General features: G+C 34.9%; 1 protein-coding gene across 2 annotated transcripts in view; it reads right to left on the bottom strand.

Moving 5' to 3' along the window:
* Positions 1-15,212, bottom strand: part of GTF2A1L (general transcription factor IIA subunit 1 like) — a 77,876-nt gene that overhangs the window by 23,271 nt on the left and 39,393 nt on the right. The window lies entirely within an intron of this gene.

Genomic DNA, 15,212 nt, shown 5'->3' with positions numbered 1-15,212 from the left:
TCCTAATTTAAACCTAAATGTAACACATTGAGAAATATAATACTATGGTTATCAAGATCAACAAGACAGAAAAAGACTAAGCAGGATTAAAACCTCAGCTTAATTGTGGAGACTACATTCTTCACTACCACATCATACTGTCTCACTATTAATTTGTCATAGACAGGCCAACAGGACAAAGATCAACAAAATTTCAAGCTCTTTGAGAGTACTGGCTGTTTTATGTGGTCATATTTGCCACAGAATTTATAGCAATAATTCGTAACATTTTTTGGAGAAGTCAGAGACCCCTTGAAAGCCTAGTAAAAACTTCAGATACTATAATAGAATTATACATTATTACTGGTTGTTTTGAAAACACATAGGTTAACACACACAGTGCATACACAGGTTACTTTAGCCTTAAGGATGAGGTACAGAAGTGTAGCTCAAGGATATGAAAAGGATGGCTATCAGCACCCAAAGAGCCTTCATTACATCAGCCTGAGAAGTATTGGGAACTTGCAGGGTCACAGAAGCTGAAGAAGGCCCCTACCAAATTCCAAAAAGCCTTACTAAGGTTTGAACAGATGGTCTCTCTTTATATTTCTTCTGAGTTTGCAAGGGTAGAGATGGCGCTTAATCCAATAATGTACATCTCAATATATCAATTTAAGGTACAACTGACTATACTCAATTTATTTTTTGAGTGAACAATTGCCCTTTTGAATGCCATATGAATACCACCAAATAATCTTATGTAGAAAAATTCAGATTAATAGACTAAAAATATGTAACTCTACATCCAATTAATTTTTACCACATTTGATACATATTTCCTTCAACGAAGAATATAAAGAATGTCACACTTGGCAAAAATTAATGGTTATGTGCTCACAAATAGAGATAAGTCTAAATTATAGAAATAAAAATAATTTTTTATGTTGTTCACAAATAAATTAAAGAAATCTTGGAGAGCCCACTGCTGCCTCTGATGAAAGGAATGAAAAGAATGCCATTACCACCCTAACAGTGAGCAAAAGCTGAATAATTTACAAAATCACAACTCTTCTTGAGCAGCCTGAAGTCCAAGAAGCGAAAGCCCTTAGATATAGGACGTACAGATATATATCTCTATAAGAATAATAATGCCATTTACAAGTATAAGTACTATTTATCTCAGTCTCTCCTGATGTCTGTCATTCAATTAAAAATCAATGAGAGAAACAAAAAAGCAACAAAACCCAACCATCAACAGCAAAGCAATCAAGACAACTTTGGAGATGTTAGAATTGCCAGACTACGACTGATAACATTAGATGATCTAATGTGCATGAACAAATGGAGAATTTCAGAAGAAAGATGGAAACTATAATAGTCAAATAGAAATTTGAAAAATAAAAAAACATAATATCACAGTAAAAATTTCATCTGAAGAGTTAATCACTAGAGGTGACATAGCCAAGGAAAGAATCAAAAGCATGCAGGAAAAAGAAAAAAGAAAAAAACTGACAAGGTGTTTAATAAATACTGTATATTAAATATAAATGATCTAAACAACCCAGTTAAAAGATAGAGATTATCAGATTAGATTAAATTAGCAAAACCCAACCATATATTGTCTACAAGAATACCACTTGGAATATAGTAACACAGATAGATTAGCACATTGTACCCCATGATTGCATTAATGTACACAGCTATGATCTGATAAAAAATAAATAAATAATAAATGAATAGGGAAAATGTGTACTATACAGACACTAATAAAAAATAAAGCTAAAACGGCTACATTAATATTTTAAAAAGTAAGCTGTAGAACAAGGGATATTACCAGAGATAAATAAGAATTGCACAATAATGAGATCAATTCAAAAAGGCCATCCAAAATACTTACATAACTATCAATGTAGCTTCAAAAATACATGAATCGTTCCAGGTGCAGTGGCTCATGCTTGTACTCCTAGCCCTCTGGGATGCTGAGGCGGGTGGATTTCTGGAGCTCAGGAGTTCAAGACAGTCTGAGCTAGAGTAAGACCTCAACTCCATTAAAAATAGATAAACTAGCCAGGCATTGTGGTGGGTGCCTGGAGTCCCAGCTACTCAGGAGGCTGAGGCAGGAGGATCCTACAACCCAGGAGTTTGAGATTGCTATGAGGTAGGTGACACCACAGTCCTCTAAACTAGGCAACAGAGTGAGACTCTGTCTCAAAATAAATAAATAAATAAATAAACAGAAAAAATCATGAATCAAGAAGTGATAAAAAAGAAAAAATAGACAAATACACAAATATAGTTGGAGATACCAACATTTTTCTCTCAGTAATCAACAGAAAAGGTAGACTGAATTCGGTAAAGATACAGAAGACCTGAACAATGAAACCAACCAGTTTGACCTCATTGATGTTCATAGAATGTTTTTCCCAAGGACAGCCAAATAGCTTCTTTTCAAGAGCACAGAGAATGTTCACCTAGACAGACCATATTCTCATCCATAAAACAAATACTGAAAAATTTAAAACATACAGAATACGTTTTCTGACTGCAAAGTAATTAAACTAGAAATCAGTAACAGATAATCTGGAAAATTCCCTAAATATTTAGAAATTAAACAACACAATTCTAATTACCCATAGATCAAAGAGTAAATCACAAGGAAAAATAGAAAATAATTTTAATTGAATGCAAATGAAAATATAACATGTCAAAACTTATGCAATATAGCTAAAGCAATGCCTAGAGGGAAATGTGCCATACCACACGATTATATTAGAAAAGAAAAGAAAACAAATCTCAAATCAATGGCCTAATATTCTTCTAGCCAGGAAAGATAAAATTAAGACCCAAACAAATAAATATAAGAAATAATAAAAACAAAAAGAGAAATAAATGAAATTGATAACAAAAAAGAAAAGGATCAGGGTGGTGCCTGTGGCTCAGTGGATAGGGCACCGGCCCCACATACTGAGACTGGCAGGTTCGAACCCAGATCTGGCCAAACTGCAACAAAAAAATAGCTGGGTGTTGTGGCGGGCACCTGTAGTCCCAGCTACTTGAGAGGCTAAGGCAAGAGAATCGCATAAGCCAGGTGTTGGAGGCTGCTGTGAGCTGTGACACCAAGGCTCTACCGAGGACAATAAAGTGAGATGAAAATGAAGACGAAGAAGGAAAGAAGAAAAAGAAAAAAAAGAAAAAATCAGTAAGATCAAAAATTCAAGTTTTGAAAAGACCAATAAAATTTAAAAACCTGGGCGGCGCCTGTGGCTCGAGGAGTAGGGTGCCGATCCCATATGCGGGAGGTAGCAGGTTCAAACACAGCCCCGGCGCCTGTGGCTCAGTTGGTTAGGCGCCAGCCCCATATACTGAGGGTGGCGGGTTCAAACCCAGCCCTGGCTGAACTGCAACCAAAAAAAAAAAAAATAGCCTGGCGTTGTGGCTGGTGCCTGTAGTCCCAGCTACTCAGGAGGCTGAGGCAAGAGAATTGCTTAAGCCCAGGAATTGGAGGTTGCTGTGAGCTGTGTGATGCCATGGCACTCTACTGAGGGCCATAAAGTGAGATTCTGTCTCAAAAAAAAAAAAAAAAACAAACCCAGCCCCGGCCAAAAACCACAAAAGAAAAAAAAAAAAAATTAAAAACCTCTAGCCAGACAGTAGAGAAAAAGAAAGAGAGGATACAAATAATTAACATTAGGAATTAAACAACGAATACCACCACAGATTCTAATACATTTCAAAAGATAAGGAAATATCATAAACTTTGTTTCAATAAATGTTACAACTTAAATGAAATGGATAGATTCACTGAAAGAAAATTCCAACGTTTCCTTCAGAAACAGATAAACTAAATAGATATATCAATTAAAGAAATTTAATTTACAGTTAAAAATCTTTCTACAAAGAAAAATTCTGGGGCGGCGCCTGTGGCTCAGTCAGTAAGGCACCGGCCCCATATACCGAGGGTGACGGGTTCAAACCCAGCCCCGGCCAAACTGCAACCAAAAAATAGCTGGGTGTTGTGGCGGGTGCCTGTAGTCCCAGCTACTCGGGAGGCTGAGGCAAGAGAATCACTTAAGCCCAGGAGTTGGAGGTTGCTGTGAGCTGTGTGAGGCCACGGCACTCTACCGAGGGCCATAAAGTGAAACTCTGTCTCTACAAAAAAAAAAAAAAAGAAAAAAAAAGAAAAATTCTGGATCCCTAAAGTTACAAACTCTTCCAGAAAACAGAAGAGGTACAGATACTTTTCAGTTCGTTTTATAAAACATTATTACCCTAATACCCATTATAATAAAAGAATATTACAGAGCAATATTCCTTATAACCAAAGAGGCCAAAGTCCTCAAAGAAATTTAAACAAATTGAAGCCAGCAATATATAAAAAGAATAATACAGTGTGACTAAAGTAAGTTTATCCAGGGAATACATTTGAAAGTTGAACATTTTAAAAGCCAATCAATGTACTTCACTGTATCAAAACATGAAAGAAGGAAACCCATTCGGTTTTAATAGATGCAAGGAAAAAAATGAATTTTTAAAATTTGACATCAAGTAATGATTTTTAAAAAACACTCTTACCAAACTAACTTAAAGAAAACTTTTTCCAGTAAGGAAGGATAAGAATGGTCACTTCATATTTGTTAAGGGTAATACTCAATATGACGAGATTTCAATTATTAATATTTATGTACCCAACCAGAATGCACCTCAATTTATGAGAGACTCCAACAGACATGAACAACTTGATTTCCTCCAGCTCCATAACAGTCGGAGATTTTAACACTCCTTTGGCAGTGTTGGATAGATCCTCAAATAAGAAGCTAAGCAAAGAAATTTTAGATTTAAACTTAACCTTTCAACATTTGGACTTAACAGACATCTACAGAACATTTCACCCTAACAAAACTGAATATACATTCTTCTCATCAGCCCATGGAACACACTCCAAAATCAATCACATCTTAGGTCACAAGTCTAACCTCAGTAAACTTGAAAGAATAGAAATTATTCCTTGCATCTTCTCAGACCATCACGGAATAAAAGTTGAACTCAGTAACAACAGGAATCTGCATACTCATACAAAAAACATGGAAACTAAATAAGCTTATGCTGAATGATAGCTGGGTCACAGATGAGATTAAGAAGGAAATTACCAAATTTTTGGAACAAAACGACAATGAAGACACGAATTATCAGAACCTCTGGGATACCGCAAAGGCAGTCCTAAGAGGGAAATTTATAAGCCTTCCTCAAGAGACCGGAAAGAGAGGAAGTTAACAACTTACTGGGACATCTCACGCAACTGGAAAGGAAGAACATTCCAATCCCAAACCCAGCAAAATCTCTAATTCATCCATCAGAAATGGTAAAGATGAAATAACAGACTACTCAGAAATTCAAAAAATCCTTAGAGAATATTACAAGAAACTAATCTCAGAAATATGAAAATCTGAGAGAAAAAGACCAATGCTTGGAAGCATACAATCTTCCTGGACTTAGCCAGAATGAAGTGGAAATGTTGAACAGGCCTATATCAAGTTCTGAAAGAGCATCAACTATACAAAATCTCCCTAAAAAGAAAAGCCCATGATCAGATGTCTTCACATCAGAATTCTACCAAACCTTTAAAGAGGAACTAGTACCTATATTACTAAACCTTTTTCAAAATAAAGAAAAAGAAGGAATACTACCCAACACATTCTATGAAGCAAACATTACCTTCATCCCCAAAAAGAAAAGACCCAACACGAAAAGAAAATTATAAACCAATATCACTAATGAATATTAATGCAAAAATATTCAACAAGATCCTAGCAAACAGAATCCAGCAACACATCAAACAAATTATACACCATGACCAAGTGGGTTTTATCCCAGAGTCTCAAGGCTGGTTCAATATATGTAAATCTATAAATAGAATTCATTACATAAACAAATAAAAAACAAAGACCATATGATTCTCTCAATTGATGCAGAAAAAGCTTTTGATAATATCCACCATCCTTTCATGATCAGAACACTTAAGAAAACTGGCATACAAGGGACATTTCTTAAACTGAGGCCATCTACAGCAAACCCACAGCCAATATCGTATTGAATGGAGTTAAATTGAAATCATTTCCACTCAGATAAGGAACCAGGCAAGGTTGCCCATTGTCTCCACTGCTCTTTAACTTTGTAATGGCAGTCTTAGCCATCACAATTAGGAAAGAAAAGGCGATCAAGAGTATCCATATAGGCTCAGAAGAGATCAAACTTTCACTCTTTGCAGATGACATGATTGTATATCTGGAAAACACCAGGGATTCTACTATAAAACTCTTAGAAGTGATCAAAGAATACAGCAGCATCTCAGGTTACAAAATCAACACTCATAAATCAGTAGCCTTTATATATACCAGCAACAGTCAAGCTAAAAAAACAGTCAAGGAATCTATTCCATTCACAGTAGTGCCAAAGAAGATGAAATATTTGGGAGTTTATCTAACAAAGGATGTGAAAGATCTCTATAAAGAGAACTATGGAACTCAAAGAAAAGAAATAGCCGAAGATGTTAACAAATGGAAAAACATACCATGCTCATGGCTGGGAAGAATCAACATTGTTAAAATGTCCATACTACCCAAAGCAATATACAATTTTAATGCAATCCCTATTAAAGCTCCACTGTCATACTTTAAAGATCTCAAAAAAATTACTTCATTTTATATAGAATCAGGAAAAACCTTGAATAGCCAAGACATTACTCAGAAATAAAAACAAAGCAGGAGGAATCACACTACCAGACCTCAGACTATACTATAAATCAACAGTGATCAAAACAGCATGGTACTGTCACAAAAACAGAGAGGTAGATATATGGAACAGAGTTGAAAACCAAGAGATGAACCCAGCTACTTACTGTTATTTGATCTTTGACAAGCCAATTAAAAACATTCAGTGGGGAAAAGATTCCCTATTTAACAAATGGTGCTGGGTGAACTGGCTGGTGACCTGTAGAAGACTGAAACTGGACCTACACCTTTCACCATTAACTAAGATAGACTCTCACTGGATTAAAGATTTAAACTTAAGACGTGAAACTATAAAAATACTAGAAGAAAGTGCAGGGAAAACTCTTGAAGAAATCGGCCTGCGCAAATATTTTATGAGGAGGACCCTGTGGGCAATTGAAGCAGCATCAAAAATACACTAGTGGGACCTGATCAAACTAAAAAGCTTCTGCACAGACAAGAACATAGTAAGTAAAGCAAGCAGACAGCCCTCAGAATGGGAGAAGATATTTGCAGGTTATGTCTCTGACAAAGGTTTAATAACCAGAATCCAAAGAGAACTCAAATGTATTAGCAACAAAAGAACAAGTGATCCCATCTTAGGGTGGGCAAGGAACTTGAAGAGAAACTTCTCTGAAGAAGACAGGCATATGGCCTACAGACATATGAAAAAATGCTAATCATCCTTAATTATCAGGGAAATGCAAATCAAAACCACTCTGAGATATCATCTAACCCCAGTAAGAGTAGCCCACATAACAAAATCCCAAAACTAGAGATGTTGGTGTGGATGTGGAGAAAAGGGAACACTTCTGCACTGCTGGTGAGAATGCAAACTAATACGTTCCTTTTGGAAAGATGTCTGGAGAATACTTAGAGACCTAAAAATAGACCTGCCATTCTATCCTACAATCCCTCTACTAGGCATATATCCAGAAGACCAAAAATCACATTATAACTAAAATGTATGTACCAGAATGTTTACTGCAGCCCAATTCATAATTGCTAAGTCATGGAAAAAGCCCAAGTGTCCATCAACTCACGAATGGATTAATAAATTGTGGTATATGTACACCATGGAATATTATGCAGCCTTAAAGAAAGATGGAGACTTTACCTCTTTCGTGTTTACATGGATGGAGCTGGAACATATTTTTCTTAGTAAAATATCTCAAGAATGGAAGAAAAAGTATCCATGTAACTCAGCCCTACTATGAAACCAATTAATAGCTTTCATAGGAAACCTATACCCCAACTATAGCCCAAGAAGAGGGGGAGAATGGGTGGAGGGAGGGTACTTGGTGGGACCACACCTACAGTGTATCTCTAAATGTAGCATATAAATGTCTTAACACAAGAACTAAGAAAATGTTCTTAGTTAAATGTTAACTATGTTAACTAGTTTGATGAAAATATTTCAAATTGTATATAAAACCAGCACATTGTGCCCCATGATTGCATTAATGTACACAGCTATGATTTAATAAAAAAAAGACAGAAATCATACTCAGTATCTTTTTTTATACCATTATGTTAATATGTGGTGAATTAAGTGTCTTCTCTAATTACAGTAGAATTAAATTAGAAATTAATGATAGAAATGTTAATAATAAAGTAACAAAAATAAATAACCAATAAATTTTCAAAAACAAAAATACAAATAACTCAAAATAATGATAGAAGGAAATCTGGAAAATCCATAAATATGTGGAAATTAAACAACACACTTTTTTTTTTTTGCAGTTTTTGGCCGGAGCCGGGTTTGAACCCACCGCCTCCGTCCGGTATATGGGGCCGGCACCCTACTGAGCCACACCCCACGCCACCCAAACAACACACCCTTATAAACTCATGGGTTCAAAGAAGAAATCACAAAGAAATGAAACAAATGAAAATGAAAACACACATACTAAAACTTAGGAGACAAAATTAAAGCAATGCTAAGAAGTGAAATTTACAATTGTATATACTTATATTAAGATCAACTTCAAATTAATAATTTTACAATTTAAGGAACTAGAGAAAGAGGAAAAAATCAAATCTAAAGCTGGCAGAAGAAATAATAATGACCAGAATAAAGATGAACAAAATAAAAATAACCAGAAACAATAAAGAAAAAAGCAATAAAACTAGTAAGAAATTGGTTCTTCAGAAAAAGACCAACAAAATTAATCTTTATACCTAGACTGATAAAGATAAGACTCAAATAACTAAAATCATAAATGAAAGAGGAGATATTACTAATTTTACAGAAATTCAAAGGACTTTAAAGGAGTACTATGAACACTTACATACCAATAAACTACATAACCTAAATAAAATAAATAAATTCCTAAAAGTACATAGCCTGCCAAGACTAAATCAAGAAGAAAGAGAAAATCTGAACAGACTGATTAACTAAAAGAGATTGAGTAATTAATCAAAAACCTCCCTACAAAGAAAAGCCCAGGATCAGACAGATTCATTAAAAAACTGTGCCAGACATTTAATGAAGAATTAACATGAATCCTCCTCAAACTCTTGCAAAATATTGAAGAGGAAAAAATATTTCCAAACTTATTTTATGAGGCCAGCATTACCCTGAACACCAACCCAAAGACACTACAAGAAAACTACAGACCAATATCCCTGATGAATATTCAAGCAAAAATCCTCAACAAAAATATTAGCAAACAGATTTAACAGAACGTTAAAAGAATTACACCATTACCAAATGAGATTTAACCTAAGGATACAATGATGGTTCAACACACACACACAAATTATACTCAATGGTGAAAGCCTGACAATTCTTCACTAATATTAGGAAGAAGATAAGGATGTCTGCTTTCCCCACTTCCATTCACTATAGTACTTAAAGTATTAGCTAGGAAAATTAGGCAAGAAAAAGAAATAAAAGATATCAAATTGGAAAAAAAGTAGATGATATGCTTTTATACGTATAAAATCTGAAAGTGTCTATACACATGGGGAAAAAACCTATTAGAATTAATAAATGAATTTATCAAAGTTGAATACAAATAAACACACAAAAATGAACGGTACTTCTATACAGTAACAATTAACCCAAAAGGAAATAAGAAAAATAATTCCATTTATGATAGCATCAAAAATAATACAATTAATTAAATGTAGAATAATATCCAAAAATTAATTCAAAATGGGTCAAAAACCTAAACATAAGAGCTAAGTCTGCAAAATTCTTAAAAGAAAACACCTGGGGAAAAGCTTCATGACATTAGATTTGGCAATGATATCTTAGACATGACACCAAAAGCATAAGCAACAAAAGGAGAAAATAGTTAAAAAGGACTTCAGCAAAATTAAAACTGCTCTATTCAAAAGATACTATCAAGAGAGAAAAGGCTACCAATGGAATGAGAGAAAATATTTGCAAATCATACATCTGATAAGAAGCAAATATCCAGGATGTATAAGAACTACAACTCAACAACAGAAAAGCAATAGCCCAATTTTAAAAATGGGCAAAATGCAATATACAAACTTAAATGACTGTGCTTATAAGCCATTTTCTTGCTATTGTTTGTACAGAAAGCCCCATGGAAATATGTCCCTTGAAGGTAGGCTGTAAACCAGAACAAGTATTTTGGAAAGCCAGTCCCTAACAGTTGCTGTGACCAAATGAAACCAGACCTGGTGCCAATTCCTCAGCACCTGGTGGCAGCTGTGGATATAAACGAGCATAAGTGGATATCTGTCCTCAGAATATTTGCCATGATGTTATTAAATGTGTAATGTATTTGTGCTTTAATGTAAACCTTGGTTTTATAACATTAAAAAAAAAAATGGGCAAGGGCTTGAATAGACTTTTCTCCAAAGATATACAAACAGTTAATAAGCACATGAAATAATGTTCAATGTCACTCACTGATCATCAGGGAAATATAAATTGAAACTATAACAAAATATCACTTCAAACCCATTAGGATGGCAATTATTACAAAAAAAAAAATAACAAGTGTTAGTGAAGATATAGGGAATTCAGAATACTGCCTGTGGGAATTTAAAATGCTACAGTCTCTAAGAGCAAAGAGGAAAAGGGGGCCAGGGGTGGGAGTCTCAGTGTGTGACACACCTTCTGGGGGCAAGACACAAGTATAAGAGGGACTTTACCTAACAAATGCAATCAGTGTAACCTGGTTTCTTGTACCCTCAATGAATCCCCAATAATAAAAAAAATAAAATAAAATGCTACAGCCTCTTCAGAAAATGCTACAATTCCTAATAAAATTAAAAATAGAACTGTCTCACGATCCTATACTTCCACTTCTGCAAATATATCCCAAAGAATTGAAAACGGGGACTATTAGAGACATTTGTATTCCATGTTTATAGCAGCAAACACAAGTGTCCACAGACAGATGGATAAACAAAATGTAATATATATGAATGTAATATATACAAATGACATTTTACAAAATGTAACATATACAAATAAGATATTAAATTATTCATCACTTCTCGGTCTTTTGGCTAAGATCAAGTAAGATACTAGTCAGCCTTAGACAGGAAATGAATTTTGATATATGCTACCATATGGATGAACCCTGAAGACCACCCATTATGTCTAAATGAAGAAGGACATAAAAGCATAAATACTACCTGATTCCACCTCTATGAGGTAACTAACGAAGTCAAATTCACAGAGACAAAAAGTAGAATGGTAGTTGCCAGGGACTGGGAGGAGTAAGGATTGGGGAGTTTAATGGGCATGAAGTTTCAGTTTAGGAAGCTGAAAATTTTCTAGAAATGGGTGGGCTAGAGATGGGTATACAAAATGTGAATGTACTTACTGCGCTACACCGTTAAAATGGTTTAAATAATTTTTTAAATTTTTAAATGGCTAAAATAGTTAATTTTATGTTACATACATTTTATCATAATAAAAATATATAGAATTAAAAAAATAATAACATACTGCCAAGTATGTGATAAAACTGATAACAGGGTATTTAGGGGCAGCAAAAATTGGCATAACTTCTTTTAAAAACACTGTGGCAACATACATTCAAGTACCTTAGAAATTTTTACCTTTTTTTCTCAATAACCTTTCCTTTGTAAAAATGTATTCTAAAAACTACAATACAAACAAAGCTTAAAATAAGAATAAAAATTTTTGATGTTATTTTTAAAGTACCATTTATAACAGCACCCAAAACCATGAAGTACTTACATAAAAATAACAGCATATGTGCAATATGATAGGAAACAGAAAACAATGAAAGAAGTCAAAGACACAAATATCAGGAGTGTCCCAGTGATTTAAAAATTTTTTAAAGACCTAACTAAATGGAAAATGAATCATGTCCATGAATTGAAGACTCAATATTTGAGGATGTATGTTCTCTCCTTACTGATCTATAGATTCTACCCAACCCAAATCATAGTCCTAGAAGCTTTTTCTTTTTGGTAAAAACTGGCAAGCTAAAATTTATATGGAAACACAAAAGAATTAGAACAGCCATAACAATTTTGAAAAAAGAACTTGAGAGACTCACTCTCTCTAGCATCCAGACTTACTATAAAACTAGCATAATCAAGAATTATGGTACTAGTGAACATTCAGAAATAAACACACACATAAAAACTGATATTCTTTAAAGGTGAAGTGCTTTATACACTTAATGTGCTATTTTTTTTCAGTTTATTCCATTTTTTATTTCAAATTAGTATGAGGGTACAAATTTTTAAGTTACATTGTTCTCACTTCCAAGGTAAAGTTCACATTGTAGTTGAGCCCTCCACACAGGGGGCATGCTGAACACCCTCACATTGTGCACATTAGGTAATATCCTGCCAATTGCCCTCTCTCTTCTCCCCTCCCCCTTGCTAGACTATATTTGTGCTTTATTGTTTGTGTGGGTAATTTTTTATATGTTAGTTTCATATTAGTATTGAGAATAACTCAATGTGCTGTAGACAACTCGATGGAGACAGTCTTTTCAAAAAGTGATGCTAAAGCAACTGAATATCCATACTGAAAAAAAAAAGAATGAACCTCAATTCTAACCTTACATCACACATAAAAACTAACGCAGAATGGGTCAGGGGTAAAAATGGAAAGCGTATAAAATTTTTATAAGAAAACATGAGAAAATCTTTGCAACCTTTGATTAGATAAGACACATGAAGCAGAAGTCAAAAGACAAACTGGACTTCATGAAAATCACAAATTTCTTTTCTCCAAAAAAAAATGTTGCGTGAAAGTCTCCCAATTGATCGGTGACGCAGAGAAATGAGTCCTGCAATGAAATAGTCTGAGTAATAAGGCTGACCACTTACACGCTCACAGCAAGTGGCAACCTTGCTTTATTCTCCACCACCCTTTATAGCCACTACTGCACCCATACATCATCACCCAATAATCAATGACTTTATCTTACAAAATCAGTCTCATGACCAGGTTCAACCAAGCCCGGCACCTAATCAATTTTCGGATTAACTGATACACATTCCATGACCTCACTACAAGATTACTTTTTTAACTGTTTAATTAAAATCATGCCTTAAAATACTTTCCTTAAACAAAGATAAGAGCTTCAAGGGAGGGGGCTGCTTAAATATCACACCTTTCACATGACCAGCAGGAGGCAGCAATCCATCTCTAAAAACAACCAGCAGATCGCTGAGATATGCAGCTGTTTTGCTTGGCAAGCAGCTGCCCCCTGTGGCCTTTGTCAGGCATTCACAGCCTCAGAGGTCATTTCACGGGGTTCTATCCAGGTCTCTCACTGAAAAGTCATTAGTCCTGCTTGCCTTTCCAATATGGCTCAAGTAAAGGCACATACAGGCTTTCTGCCTATATAAAAAAAAAAGTGTTAAATAGCAAGGGTATGAAACAACTACAAATCTTACACATTGCTGACAGAAATGCAAAATTCCACCATATACTACTGGTGGAAGTACAGCCACTTTGGAAATTAGTTTGACAGTTTCTTGCAAGCATACATCTAATATATGAGCTAGCAATCGTACTCCCAGGTAGTTACTTTAAAGTACACACACACACACCCTGCACATAAAATGTTTTCAAGAGCTTTATTCACAAATGCCAAAAAATGGAAACAACCCAAATGTCCAACTGGTAAACAAACTGTGGTACATCCGCGCAATGGAATATGATGACACGTGCAACAATGTGGATAAATTCCAAACATACTATTCTAAGCCACATATTGCATAATGGTGTTCATTCGACTCCATTACGTGCTGAATCATTACCTTTTGGAAAAGTGAACCTATACCAAAAGAAAAAAGATCAGCGAGTAACTGCCAGGAACTGGAGTTCAGAAGGAAGATACCAACTAGCAAGGCACATGAGGGAATTCTTCAGGATGAGGTAAATGTTCTCTAAGCTACAGTTACATAACTCTTGTGTTTGTCAAAATTCCTATATCTAAAAATTATACACATAAAAAAGATAAATTTGATTGTGTATATATTATACCTCTAGAAATGTGATTCTTTAAAAAAGTAAATTATTATAAGGTTATTCCTAGGCCTAAATCACACATCAAACTTATCTTTTTATTTTTATAGCAACAAGTACTAAAAACATTAAACCACAAAATCTTTTATTGAAAAATAAATCAGAGCTCCCATGATACTTTTCCAGAGGAGTACAAGGTTATAAAGGAATATTAAAAATTCCAGGACACTTCTAATTGAATTTATATAGCATCATCTTATTTTCCTTCAATCAGTGAGGTCTTCTTTACTCTGTGAGAGAAGAATACAAATTCAAATTTAATTTCAATAACTGCAAAATAATAAACAATTACACACTCATAAGAACAATAAAACACTAATATAATCCAGTCTGGGGGTAGAAAGAAGAGGGAGGGGGAGGACATTTGGCAGAAGGAGGGAGCACACGAGGCGGGATCTCACCTAATGTGCACATTGGGAGGGTGTATAAAACGCCCCTGGGTGAGGGGCTCTTCTACAAATGGAACTTTACCCTGGAAGTGAGAACAATATAACCTAAAAATTGAACCCTCATATTAATTTGAAAAAATAAAAATATACTCAAAGAAAAAACAAAGAATATTTTTTAAAAAAATAACTGCAAAAGAGTTTTATCATTCTCAATTTCTTTCTTAAGAAGCACTTCCACCAAGCAAAGGAAAGTTCACATGATAATCTAACTCTAGTCTCTTCTGAGGTGGTAATTTGATCAAAATAGCCAGGAGTTTTACAGCAACATCCATAATTGGCCAGGTGTCGTGGCTCACGCCTGTAATCCTAGCACTCTGGGAGACCAAGGCAGGTGTACTACCTGAGCTCACAGGTTCGAGACCAGCCTGAGCCAGAGCAAGACTTTGTCTCTAAACATAGCCAGGCCTTGTGGCGGGTGCCTGTAGTCCCAGCTACTTGGGAGGCTGAGGCAAGAGAATCACTTAAGCCCAGGAGTTGAGGTTGTTGAGCTGTGATGCCACAGCACTC

The sequence above is a fragment of the Nycticebus coucang genome, chromosome 4 (assembly GCF_027406575.1).
Source record: "Nycticebus coucang isolate mNycCou1 chromosome 4, mNycCou1.pri, whole genome shotgun sequence".
NCBI lineage: Eukaryota > Metazoa > Chordata > Mammalia > Primates > Lorisidae > Nycticebus > Nycticebus coucang.
The sequence above is the reverse complement of the archived record's forward strand: the minus strand, read 5'-3'. Positions and strand labels throughout refer to the sequence as shown.